Source organism: Hypanus sabinus, chromosome 7 (genome assembly GCF_030144855.1).
Source record: "Hypanus sabinus isolate sHypSab1 chromosome 7, sHypSab1.hap1, whole genome shotgun sequence".
Classification (NCBI taxonomy): Eukaryota; Metazoa; Chordata; class Chondrichthyes; order Myliobatiformes; family Dasyatidae; genus Hypanus; species Hypanus sabinus.
In genome coordinates this window covers 5940907-5953750 of record NC_082712.1, presented here as the reverse complement: position 1 = coordinate 5953750, position 12844 = coordinate 5940907, and the positions used below count along the sequence as shown (strand labels likewise).

Sequence of the window (12844 nt, the reverse complement as noted above, 5' to 3'; positions counted from 1 at the left end):
CCCCTCCTCAACTCTCCATATTCATAACAGCTGCACTGTGGCCAGGAAATCCTACCCCGATCCTCCCTCTCTCCTGCCGAAATTCTCTCTCTCTCTCTCTCTCTCTCTCTCTCTCTCTCTCTCTCACTCTCGCTAACCTTTGTTCTTTGAAGCAAGCTGGGACTGTATGGGGCAGGTCCGGCCCGCCTCAAATAAACTTTCCCGCTCTTGAGACCGCCCCTTGCCTTTTTTTAACACCCCTCGAGCTCCTTGTCTCTGCCTGGTTTTCTGAGCTGGTGCTGAGACGTTAAGCCCAGGGAGGAAGCGTGGCTGCTGTGTGCCTTGGCTTGGGATACCTGGATCTGACAGTGAGTGACTTGTGTAATATTTAATCTGGTTGTTCTGCAGGCAAATATGCTTCTTGCAGCTCGTTCTGTCCTCATTACAGGCTGTTTGAGTTCTGGCTCGGCACTGTTCTGGTTCTGGTTCTCCAGAAGTCAGTGATACCTTGTGCTAAATCAGCTCCCAAGCAGAGCTTTGGATAGAGACTTGGGAAGGAAAATTCCAGTGTGGAGCATCTGGCAAAGTGCAGAGGAGGGTCATGTGAACAAACTGATTATCTCCTCAAGCACTGTCTCGATGATACTGAAAGTGAAGTGTTAAGAGAAAGCTGTATTGTAAAAAGGAAGTCCTCGAGAGAGTGCCACACTGTCAGAGGGACAGTACTGAGGGAGTGTCACACTGTCAGAGGGACAGTACTGAGGGAGTGCCACACTATCAGAGGGGCAGTACTGAGAGAGTGCCACACTGTCAGAGGGACAGTACTGAGGGAGTGCCACACTGTCAGAGGGACAGTACTGAGGGAGTTCCACACTGTCAGAGGGGCAGTACTGAGGGAGTGCCACACTGTCGGAGGAGCAGTACTGAGAGAGTGCCACACTGTCAGAGGGACAGTACTGAAGGAGTGTCACACTGTCAGAGGGACAGTACTGAGGGAGTGTCACACTGTCAGAGGGACAGTACTGAGGGAGTGCCACACTATCAGAGGGGCAGTACTGAGAGAGTGCCACACTGTCAGAGGGACAGTACTGAGGGAGTGCCACACTGTCAGAGGGACAGTACTGAGGGAGTTCCACACTGTCAGAGGGGCAGTACTGAGAGAGTGCCACACTGTCGGAGGAGCAGTACTGAGAGAGTGCCACACTGTCGGAGGAGCAGTACTGAGAGAGTGCCACACTGTCAGAGGGACAGTACTGAGGGAGTGCCACACTGTCAGAGGGACAGTACTGAGGGAGTTCCACACTGTCAGAGGGGCAGTACTGAGGGAGTGCCACACTGTCAGAGGAGCAGTACTGAGAGAGTGCCACACTGTCAGAGGGACAGTACTGAGGGAGTTCCACACTGTCAGAGGGGCAGTACTGAGGGAGTGCCACACTGTCAGAGGGGCAGTACTCGAGAGAGTGCCACACTGTCAGAGGGGCAGTGCTGAGGAAGTGCCAGACTGTCGGGGGGACAGTACTGAGGGAGTGTCGCACTGTCAGAGGGACAGTACTGAGGGAGTGTCGCACTGTCAGAGGGACAGTACTGAGGAAGTGCCAGACTGTCGGGAGGACAGTACTGAGGGAGTGTCGCACTGTCAGAGGGACAGTACTGAGGGAGTGTCGCACTGTCAGAGGGACAGTTCTGAGGAACAGTTCTGAGGAAGTGCCAGACTGTCGGGTGGACAGTGCTGAGGGAGTGTCGCACTGTCAGAGGGACAGTACTGAGGGAGTTTCGCACTGTCAGTGGGACAGTACTGAGAGAGTGCCACACTGTCAGAGGGACAGTACTGAGGGAGTGTCGCACTGTCAGAGGGACAGTACTGAGGGAGTGTCGCACTGTCAGGGACAGTACTGAGGGAGTGCCACACTGTCAGAGGGACAGTACTGAGAGAGTGCCACACTGTCAGAGGGACAGTACTGAGGAACAGTTCTGAGGAAGTGCCAGACTGTCGGGGGGACAGTACTGAGGGAGTGTCGCACTGTCAGAGGGACAGTACTGAGGGAGTGTCGCACTGTCAGAGGGACAGTTCTGAGGAACAGTTCTGAGGAAGTGCCAGACTGTCGTGTGGACAGTACTGAGGGAGTGTCGCACTGTCAGAGGGACAGTACTGAGGGAGTTTCACACTGTCAGAGGGACAGTACTGAGAGAGTGCCACACTGTCAGAGGGACAGTACTGAGAGAGTGCCACACTGTCAGAGGGACAGTACTGAGGGAGTGCCACACTGTCAGAGGGACAGTACTGAGGGAGTTTCGCACTGTCAGTGGGACAGTACTGAGAGAGTGCCACACTGTCAGAGGGACAGTACTGAGGGAGTGTCGCACTGTCAGAGGGACAGTACTGAGGGAGTGTCGCACTGTCAGGGACAGTACTGAGGGAGTGCCACACTGTCAGAGGGACAGTACTGAGAGAGTGCCACACTGTCAGAGGGACAGTACTGAGGAACAGTTCTGAGGAAGTGCCAGACTGTTGGGGGGACAGTACTGAGGAAGTGCCACACTGTCAGAGGGACAGTACTGAGGGAGTGTCGCACTGTCAGGGGGACAGTACTGAGGAAGTGCCAGACTGTCGGGGGGACAGTACTGAGAGAGTGCCACACTGTCAGAGGGACAGTACTGAGGGAGTTTCACACTGTCAGGGGTAGTGGTGAGGGAGTTCTGCACTGTTGGGGGGCGGTACTGGGAGAGTACCACACTGTCAGAGAAGCTGTAATGGTGATTAAAAGGCAGTTAGACAGACACAGGGATATGCAGGGGATGGGGGGAATTGGATCCTGCAGGCAGATAGGATTGGTTTAAATTGGCTTCACGTTCAGCCTTGACTTGTGGGCCAGAGGGCCTGTTCCTGTCTGAATTATGCTCTGTGTTCCATGTCTGCAGAAGTAAGAGTCTTCACCCTTGTTCTACCACAGTGAAGGCTTGTCACATTCCCACAGCCTTTTCAAAGAGTTTGTGCATCCTGTTTATTCTTAAGCAAATTGGTATTGGCATTAGAATTGGTTTACTATGGTCACATGTATCACGATACAGTGAGAAACTTGGCTTGCATACTATTCATACAGATCAAATCATACAATGCATTGAGGTGGAACAATAGCAATGCAGAATAAAGTGTAAAAGCTCCCAGAAGAGTTCAGCATAGGTAAACAATAAAGTACAAGATCATAACCAGGTGGATTGTGAGGCCAGGAGTCCATCTCATCAACCAAGGGGTCCATTCAGGTGACTGATAACAATGGGTAGAAGCTGTCCCTGAGCCTGGTGGAATGTGCTCTCAGGCTTTTGTATCTTCTGTCTGATGGCAGAGAATTGGACAACTCAATGTTCTGTATGCCATTGCAGAGTGGTGTCTCCCTCAGCTTAGAGTTGACAGCGAGGATGCTGGAGTATTGATGCCCTCAGACTGACAGTTTTGGCTGAGTACAAAGTCACACAGCAATTCAGCAGGGAAACAAGCCCTTCGGGCCAACTCACCTATGCCAGCCAATGTCTCCACCTAAGCTAGTTCTGCTTTCTCGTGGGATTCCCCCCCCCCCCACCCCCAACCACACTATTCATGCTCACTTACGGTCTCTTCTCACTGCTGCCATCAGAAGGAAAGTACAGGAGCCTCAGGGCTCTCTCTACCAGATTCAGAAACAGTTGTTACCCCTAAACCAGACAGGATAACTTCACTTGCCCCATCACTGAACTATTCCCACAATCAAGGCACTCACTTTAAAGGGCTCTTCATCGCATGTTCTCAATTTGTATTATTTATTATTAATTTTTTTCTTTGTTTTTGTATTTGCAGTTTGTTGCCTTTTGCACACCGGCTGTCTGCTCTGTTGGTGTAGTCTTTCAATAATTCTGTGATGGTTATTGGATTTATTGAGTATATGCACAAGAAAATGAATCTCATGGTGACAACTTTGAACTGTATGCCCCTGAACCTAAGAACCATGCACATATCCAAATGTCTTTTGAATGTCATTATTGTACTGTCAGCTCCCTTCTCTGGCAGCTTGTTCAATATCTGCATCAACCTGTGTGTGAAGACATTGCCCCTCAGAACCCTTTTAAGTCTCTTCCCTCTCACCTTAAGTCATCTAGTTTTTGGATCCATGTCCCTGGGAAAATGACTGTGCATATTCACCCTATCTCTGCCCCTCTATAGGGCATTCCGCACCATCGTATGCTACCATTCAGCAGAGATGGAGATAGGATAAACTCGCTGGGCATCACTGTCAGTGTTGAGCTGAAGGAACTTTTTCAGTGCTATATAAACTCTGTGAGATGTTAAATCAAACTCTGGCTGTGCTGTTGGATGGATATAAAAGATGCAACAGTATCATTTCATCAGATGACTGAAATCATCACTTTCAGTCATAGTGTTGGCTGAGACACAGCAGGGAGTTCTCCTGAGCCATGTCTTTGCCAGCATCAAGACTGAAAACAGAATCTGATCAACAGCATATTACTGTTTATAGCCTCTTTCTGTGCATAAGTTGACCACCACATTTACTGCTCTATTCATGTGACACTGCGTCAGAGGCATATTGCAAGGTGTTCTGGGGTGTACTGAGGTGGTACTTTCAACTTGATATATCCAAATGTGGTTTTTAAATCTCAGGGTGTAGTGGGGTTGTTTTAGCTTGGAATTCCTGTGGAATTGCTTTGAGCTTCGAACTTCCTGCAATTTAGTTTAAAGTTTGACATGTCAGGGCATTGAATGCAGGAGTTGGGATGTCGTGTTGAAGGTGCAGAAGATGTTGATGAGGCTAAATTTGGAGTATTGTATGGTCGTCATCAGACATAGACAGAGGAGCAGAATTAGGCCATTCAGCCCATTGAGTCTGCTCTGCCATTCCATCACGGCTGATTTATTATCTGTCTCAACCACGTTCTCCTGCCTTGTCCCCGTAATCTTAGATATCCACACTAATTAAGAAACTGTCAACCTCCACTTAAATATAGCCAATGACTTGGCTTCCACAGTTGTCTGTGGCAATGAATTCCACAGATTCACCACTCTCTGGTTGAAGAAGTTCTTCCTCATCTCTGCTCAGAGTGGATGTCTTTCAGTTCTGAAGATGTGCCCTCTGTTCCTCGATTCCCCCACTATTGGAAACATCCTCTCCACATCCACTGTATCTAAGCCTTTCAATATTTGATAGGTTTCAATGAAATCCACCCTCATTTTCCTAAACTCTAGTGAGTACAGGCCCAGAACCATCAAATGCTCCTCATTTTTTAACCCTTTCATTCCTAGGACCATTCACCCACCTAAGGAGAGAGAGCAATAAGCTTGAAAGAGTGCAGAGAAAATTTACAAGGATGTTGCTGGGACTTGAGGATCTGAGTTATAGGGAAAGGTTGAATAGGTTAGGACTTTATTCCCTAGTGCATAGGAGAATGGGTGAGATTTAATAGAGGAATACAGAATTGTGAGGGATACACATAGGGTAAATGCAAACAGGCTGTTTTTCCACTGAGGTTGGGTGAGACTAGAACTGGAGGTCATGGGTTAAGGGTGAAAGGTGAAATACTTAAGGGGAACATGAGGGGGAACTTCTTCACTCAGACAGTGGTGAGAGTGTTGAACGAGCTGCCAGTGAAAGTGGTGGGATTCCATTTCAACATTTGGACAAGTACATGGATGGGAGGGTGATGGAGGCACTGATGATCAAATGCTTATAATAAGTAATTCATTTCTTAAATTAAGTCTGTTATACCTGAGCTGCACCCCTTGCTATCACACCCCCCCACCACATCTTTTATCTTTATTGTCCCCTTAGAAACTCCCACCACTCCCAGGGGAACCACTGCCATAGAGCATAGGAGACTGAGGGGAGATTTGATAGAGATATAAAGAAGTATGATGGGTATGGATAGGGTAAATGCAGGCAGGCTTTTTTCCACTGAGGTGGGGTGGGACTCCAACTAGTGGTCATGGGTTAAAGGTGAAATGTTTGAAGGGAACATGAGGGGGAACTCCTTCACTTACAGGGATTTTGGTGTGTGGAAGAAGTGGTAGATACAAGTTCAATTAGACCATTTAAGAGAAGTTTGGATGGGAGGGGTATGGAGAGTCATGGTCCGGGGCAGATAGACGGAACTAGGTTGAATACCCAGTAGGCATAGACTAGATGGGCCAAAGGGTCTGTTTCTGTGCTGTAGTGCTCTATGACTCTATGAACTCCATGGTTTTGTTTTAAGCTTACAATGCCTTGCGTTGGTGCTGAAGGTCCAGGTGTTGTTTTAAGATTGGAGTGTCCTGGGATTACCGAAGATACTATGTACTAACTCAAATCTTTTACAAGAATCTGACCCCTTAACATCAAAGGAGCTCAGGGAGGCCTCCCATAGATACAGTGTGAGCAAGGATCACAGGGTACTGCAGGCAGTGCGGGCAGTTAAGAAAGGGAGATGTCCTTTGGATGAGACTGCCTTATCCCAGTGCAGCATTCTCCTGTCTGAAGCTATTTACCGATGGCTTTGAGGAGCAGGCAGTAACCTTAAATATTCTAAATGGTCCTTTGCGTTTGAGAATGTCTCCCCTAGTGGAGAAGTTGCAGGAAAGCATGGTGGGTTTTACAAAGAGGGACTACTCTTATCCCCTGGCTGTGGATAATGAAACTGCGTGAGGTCATAAACTTAAAATAGCCGCTAAGTGAATTAGCAGGGAGCTTCGGAGGCATTCCTGTCCGCACGGAGGACAGTTGGAATATGGAATGCTGTGCCACGGGGAGTAATTAATGTGGAAGCCAATGCGCCATTTATGGAAAGCATGAATAGAGGAATGAGGCACTGTGAGATTCTGGGATGTAGAGAGAATGGTATCACTTTCCGATTTCTTATCGAAGGCCCACCACGGGCCAAATGAAGATTGGACCTTGTAACCTTAAACGGGACCATCTCACCATTAGCTTTCCAGAAAATGCAACTGTGCAAAATAGTTAAATTGCACTGGATGATTTTAGTAACACTAATGTTAAGGATCAAAGATCAACTTTATTCACCATATAACACCATATGTGTTAGGAATTTGCTGTGGTGTGTTGATCAGGGTACAACATGTAACAAAAAGCACCACCATTCAACAATTATTAAGAATAAAGAATTATATAAAAAATAAAATTAGATGTCAAAGTCTGACTGTGGAACAAAATATACATACATACGTATATAAGTTTCCTATAGTGGGAGAATCTAGGACCAGAGGACACAGCCTCAGAATCGAGGGGCATCCTTTTAGAACAGAAATGAGGAAGAATTTCTTTAGCCAGAGAGTGGTGAATCTGTGAAATTTGTTGCCACAGGTGGCTGTGGAGGCCAAGTCTTTACGTATATTTAAGATAGAGATCTATAGATTCTCAATTCGTGAGGGCATGAAGGGATAAGGGGAGAAGGCAGGAGATTGTGGGCTGAGAGGAAAAATGGATCAGCCGTGGTGAAATGGCCGAGTTGACTTGATGCCCAAATAGCCTAATTCTGCTCCTATATCTAATGGTCTTATTGGATATATACCAGGATATTATTTACAATTTACAATGCATTACAAAAAGTGTTTTAAAACTTTTACAGAGCATGCAGAGACAGGGGTTATAGATAGAGGGGTTGGGAGTGGGGTCTAACAAGAATGGTTGATCAGATTAATTGTCTGGGGGGAAGAAACTTTTAAGGTGTTGTTAAGTTTTTGTTTTAATAGCCCTATAGTGCTTAACAGGGAGCTTTCAGAAAAGGCAGTTTGCAGGGTGGGGGTGTCCATAATGATATTTTTCTGCCCATTTCTCTTTCCTGGACACAGTGATGGTAAACTGCCACCAGTGACCTTCTCTGCTGAACTGAGAGTTTGCTGTAGTCTTTGTGTAGTGTGAGAGAATGCTGCACCAAACCAGACAGTAATGAGGATGCATGCTATCTAGTGTGTTTCACATTCTTTCAAATTCCCCCGTGTGTGAAGACTAATCTCTGCTTATTCTTGCCTCAAACCTTATTCCCAATCACTGTTTGGGAATGCAATTTGAAACTTCAACTATGATTTTCATAGGACACACAGTGGAACAGTACAGTACAACACAGAACAGGCCATTTAGCCCACTGTATTATATGGCATAGAAACAGGTCCTTTGACCTGAATTGTCCGCGCTGACCAAGATGCCCACCTGAGCTAATCCCATTTGCCTGTGTTTTTCCCATATCCTTTGAAAGTTCCTAGGGGTTCCCAACTTTTTTTAAGCCATGGACCCCAGGTTGGAAACCCCTGCTCTAAACCTTTCCTGTTCATGTAACTACAACGTAGAACTTAGAACACACAGGCCCTTCATCCCACGATGTCATGCTGACACATTAACCTGGTCTAAGTTCAATCTAACCCTTCTCTCCCACAAAAAGTAGTGGACACGGATGGCCCAGTCCATCATGAGTAAAGCCCTCCTCACACTGAGCACATCTATATGAAGCATTGTCGTAGGAAAGCAGCATCCATTATTCCCCCACCAGCCAGGTCATGCTCTTTTCTCACTGCTGCTATCAGGAAGATGGTACAGGATCCTCAGGACTGACACCTGTTCAGGAACAGTTATTACCCCTCAGCCATCAGGCTACAGAACCAGAGGGGATAACTTCTCTCAACTTCAATTGCCCCAACATTGAAATGTTCCACAACCTATGGACTCACTTTTAAGGACTTGTCATCTCAAGTTCTTGATATTTATTGCTTATTTATTTATTATTATTATTTCTTTCTATTTGTGTTTGTACAGTTTGTTGTCTTTTGCACTCTGGTTAAACACCCAAGTTGGTACGATCTTTCATTGATTCTGTTATGGTTATTATTCTGTGGATTATTTGTGTATGCCCACAAGAAAATGAATCTCAGGGTCATAGATGGTAACATATATGCACTTTGAACTTAACCCTCCATTTTTCTTTCATCCATGTGACTATCTAAGAGTCTCTTAAATGTCCCTAATGTATCTGCCTCTACCACCACCCCGAACAGGCTGTTCCACACAGCCTCTACTCTGTGTAAAAATCCTCAGACATTCCCTCTTATATTTTCATCCCATCACCTTAAGATTATGCCCCCTCCTCTAAGCCATTCCTGCCCTGGGAGAAAAATCTCTGGCTGTCCACACCAGTGGGAAAACCAAGCAACTAGATTTCAGGGATGTGAAACTGGTCCAGAATTATATGAGTACTTAAGATGGGTTGTTGGCTTGCACTTCCAATAAGAAAGGGCGTATATCGCTCTGTAAACTGGTCTGAACAGTGATCCCTATTAATTAAACTGCTGAATGTCAGCAAGAACTCAGAATCAGTGAGTAAATATTTCATTATTGGAAAAGTCACTCATTAACCTGGGCTGGGAATAGGAGTGGCTACTCTTCAGAATGGTTACTGGGGACACAAGTGGTTCCTCTTACCCGAGTGCCTCTGTTAGCTTATGAAGCCAGGAGAACCAGTTCCTTAACAAATGCTAGTTTTCTTCAATGGTAATCACACTACCACTGACGTTGGTTAACTAAAAGCCAAAGGAGCTCAAGCAGCTGACACACCGTAACTATGGATTTTATCAGACTTACAGGGAGTTGGATATTGCCGGCATAGTGGTGCAGTTAGAATCATTACCTCATAGTGACAGGGATCCAGGTTCACTGAAGTTTACCGGTTCTCCCTGTGACCTCAGTGGGCGCTCCGGTTTCCGCCCACATCCCAAAGGTGTGCAGGCTGGTAGTTTGCCTGATGTCTGCTTATTGCTCCTAGAGTGTAGGTGAGTAGTGGAAGGGAGAGATGGGAATAAAAAGGAACTGGAGTTGAGATTTATGAGGCCTTGGTCAGACTACACGGAGTATCGTCAGCATTTATAGTCCTCATATCTAACAAAAGGATGTGGTGAAGGTCCAGAGAAGTTTCACCAGAATGATCCCAAGAATGAAAGGGTTAATACATGATGGCTCTTGTCCTCTGCTCATTGGGTTTTAAGAGAATGAGGGGAGCCTCATTTGAGCCTACTAAATATTGAAAGGCCTAGTTAGAGTGAATGTGGAGTGAATGTTTCCTACAGTGGGAAAGCCTAGGACTGGAGTGCACAGCCTCAAAATACAAGGATTTCCTTTTAGAACAGAGATGAGGAGGAATTTCTTTAGATAGAGGGTAGTGAATCTGTGGAATTTATTGCCGCAGACAGCTGTGATGGCCAAGTCATCGAGTATTTTTAAGCAGAGGTTGATAGGTTCTTGATTACTCAGAGTGTCAAAGGTTACGGGGGGACAGGAGAAAGAGGTCGAGAGAGAAAATAAATGATCAAATAACAAATCAGATTTGATAGGCCAAATGGCTTTATTCTGCTCCTGTGTCTTCCTGTCTTATGGAGTGGAGTTAGTTTAAGAAATGTAGCTTGATTATTGACCTGGACTGGATGTGTCAAATGGTCTGTATTAGGACTCCATAATGGCTTTGGAGGGGATCCAGTGCTATTCCAAACTCCGTCACTGGTAGTCAGGGAACAATTTGGCAATCTTGGAGAATCAACTCAACCTGTCCAATGCTTTGAAGTGTCCACCGCAAGGTGACAACCCTGTAATGTAAAATTCTCTCCCCCATCTTAGAATCCCTCCACAGCCTCAGCTGTCTGGACTATAGCCCTGGATATCCGCCCTGAACCTGTTCACCTCATTCCTTTTTAAGTTACTCCTCGAAGCCTTTCCCTCTGGTCGAACTTCCAGCCATCTGTCTTATATCTATTTCTGTGTGTCTGTGACACGTGTCGCCTGTTTACCCTTCTGTGAAGCATCTTTGCTTTTCAAGGCTTCCCAAAGTTCAAAGTTCCAATTGAATACAAATTGATATTGTCACATGTACAGTACAAAAGTCACTTCCTTTACAGAGCTTTGACGTGCAAAAAAAATCCCTGCTTTTTTCTTACATGACAGAAACAAATTAATAGCACAGTGGTAGAGGTGTTCCCTCAGATCTCTGTGTGAAGTTTTCGCACATTCTCCCTGTGACTGGGTGAACTTAACTCATTTCTCCGAGTCCTGCGGGTTAGTTGGCTGCTGTAAACTGCTCTTAATCATGGAGAAGTAGTGGAAAAAGTGAGGAAGTAAAAACAGATTGATGTAGGATTAGTGTAAATAAGTTGGCACAGGCTTGATAGGTAAAGAACTGTTTCCATATCATAACTGTCTCTGAAAAAGTACCTACTAAGTACAAAGTAAATTTTATTATTGAAGTACATATATGTCACCATATACCAGGGGTTACCAACCTTTTTTGCACCGCGGACCATTTAATATTGACAATATTCTTGCAGACCGGCCAACAGGGGTGGGGTGGGCGTGGGTGTTAATCACAACCAGAATATAGGTAATAAATCAACTATAAGTCATTTGTAAATGGCTAATACACTCAATTTTGTTTCTAAAAGGGTTTATTTAATGAATTTAATATTAAACACACAGTGCATATTTTCCTCGCATGAACATAGTGATAAGTCAATTATAACTCACTTATAAGTCAATAGCATCATAATATTTTAAGTAACGTTTGGATATTAAACACACAGCACATATTTTCCTCGTATGAACATATAGGATTATTGCAACACAGTGAGAGGACAAGGTAAGGGCTGGAGGTCCCCGTACTGGGGCCGCAGTCCAGAGACAGCCGCCAACAAAAGTTTGGCTCGAGGGATGACTTCTAGTAGATTGCAGCGAGGTAGCTGCTCTGCTACTTATGAAACCCTGAGCCCGAATTAGGTCATCTGCAAATATTTTAGCACCGGGTTCCCCACAAACATTCGGTGTGCTAAACGGTTTCAGAAACGGTGCCCATCTGTCCGCGCTCCAGGCCAGTAGCAACGGCACTTCTCGCCAGCCACGCAAGGCAGCCGGTTACCTAAGGCCAACCAGTGATCCCTGGTGCGAGGGTATCTCTGCGTTTAGGCAACTGATGACCTCGCGTGGGTAATGACCTGAGTGCGTTCAAATTCAATAGTGAGCATGACAGGGAATGAGGAAAGGTGCAGCTGACTCATATCGTTTCATATCGCCAAATCATATAGTTCCCTCGCGGCCCAGTGGTTGGGGACCACTGCCATATATAACCCCACATTTTCTTGTGGGCATCCTCAACATATTTATCGAATAATAACTATAACAGATCAGTGAAAGACCGATCAACTAGGGTGTTCAGCTAGAGTGCAAAAGACGACAAAGTGTGCAAATACAAAAGGAAGAATAATAAGGAATAAATTTTGAGAACATGACATGAAGAGTCCTTGAAAGTGAGTCCACTGGTTGCGGGAACATTTGAATGAATACATTGGCTATGAAAAGTTTTGTGGACAGAGCTATAAAAACAGAAGCTTTCTTCAGAGTAATGCAGTCCGTCCCTTTGTTCCCCACCCACCCACACACAATCATGTAATAGTCATGTGTTTGAAGCAAACGATTCAAAATCATTGGTGCCATGAGCACTGAGCTGTGCCCAGCAGTCACGGAAGCTCGTTAGTGGTTTATTAAAATGCTGATTAGTGAAATTTCATTTCTACTCCAGTCACTTTCAGTAGCTGAGATTTGATGTGGAGACATTGAGGATTCATCCTGTGCCTATCAGTAAATCTGTTTTCAGAGGACAATTTTGAGCTTCCTGCAATTTATTCTTCAACAGAAGGTTCATCTTTTTGTTTATTTTCCCTCTTTATTTACTGAAGGGATTTACCAAACTATTTCTTTCACTCTGCTTGCCAGCAAAATTTAATTTTCAGATTCATATTTGTTTATAAAAATTTCAAAGTTCAAAGCAAATTTATTGGTTGTTATTATTTGTTACCTTAAGA

The 12844-nt window shown here is 45.3% G+C and overlaps 1 protein-coding gene across 3 annotated transcripts in view; it reads left to right on the top strand.

Moving 5' to 3' along the window:
• The first annotated feature begins 215 nt into the window (after positions 1–215).
• The window catches only part of palld (palladin, cytoskeletal associated protein), a 343659-nt gene continuing 331030 nt past the window's right edge, over positions 216–12844 (top strand). For 2 of the 3 annotated variants that reach the window (XM_059974111.1, XM_059974109.1), the window contains exon 1: positions 216–347. The gene's annotated coding sequence lies outside the window, so the exon portion shown is untranslated. Of the gene's footprint in view, positions 348–12660; positions 12679–12844 lie in introns of those variants that run through there. The other variant, XM_059974110.1, reaches the window with a different exon arrangement.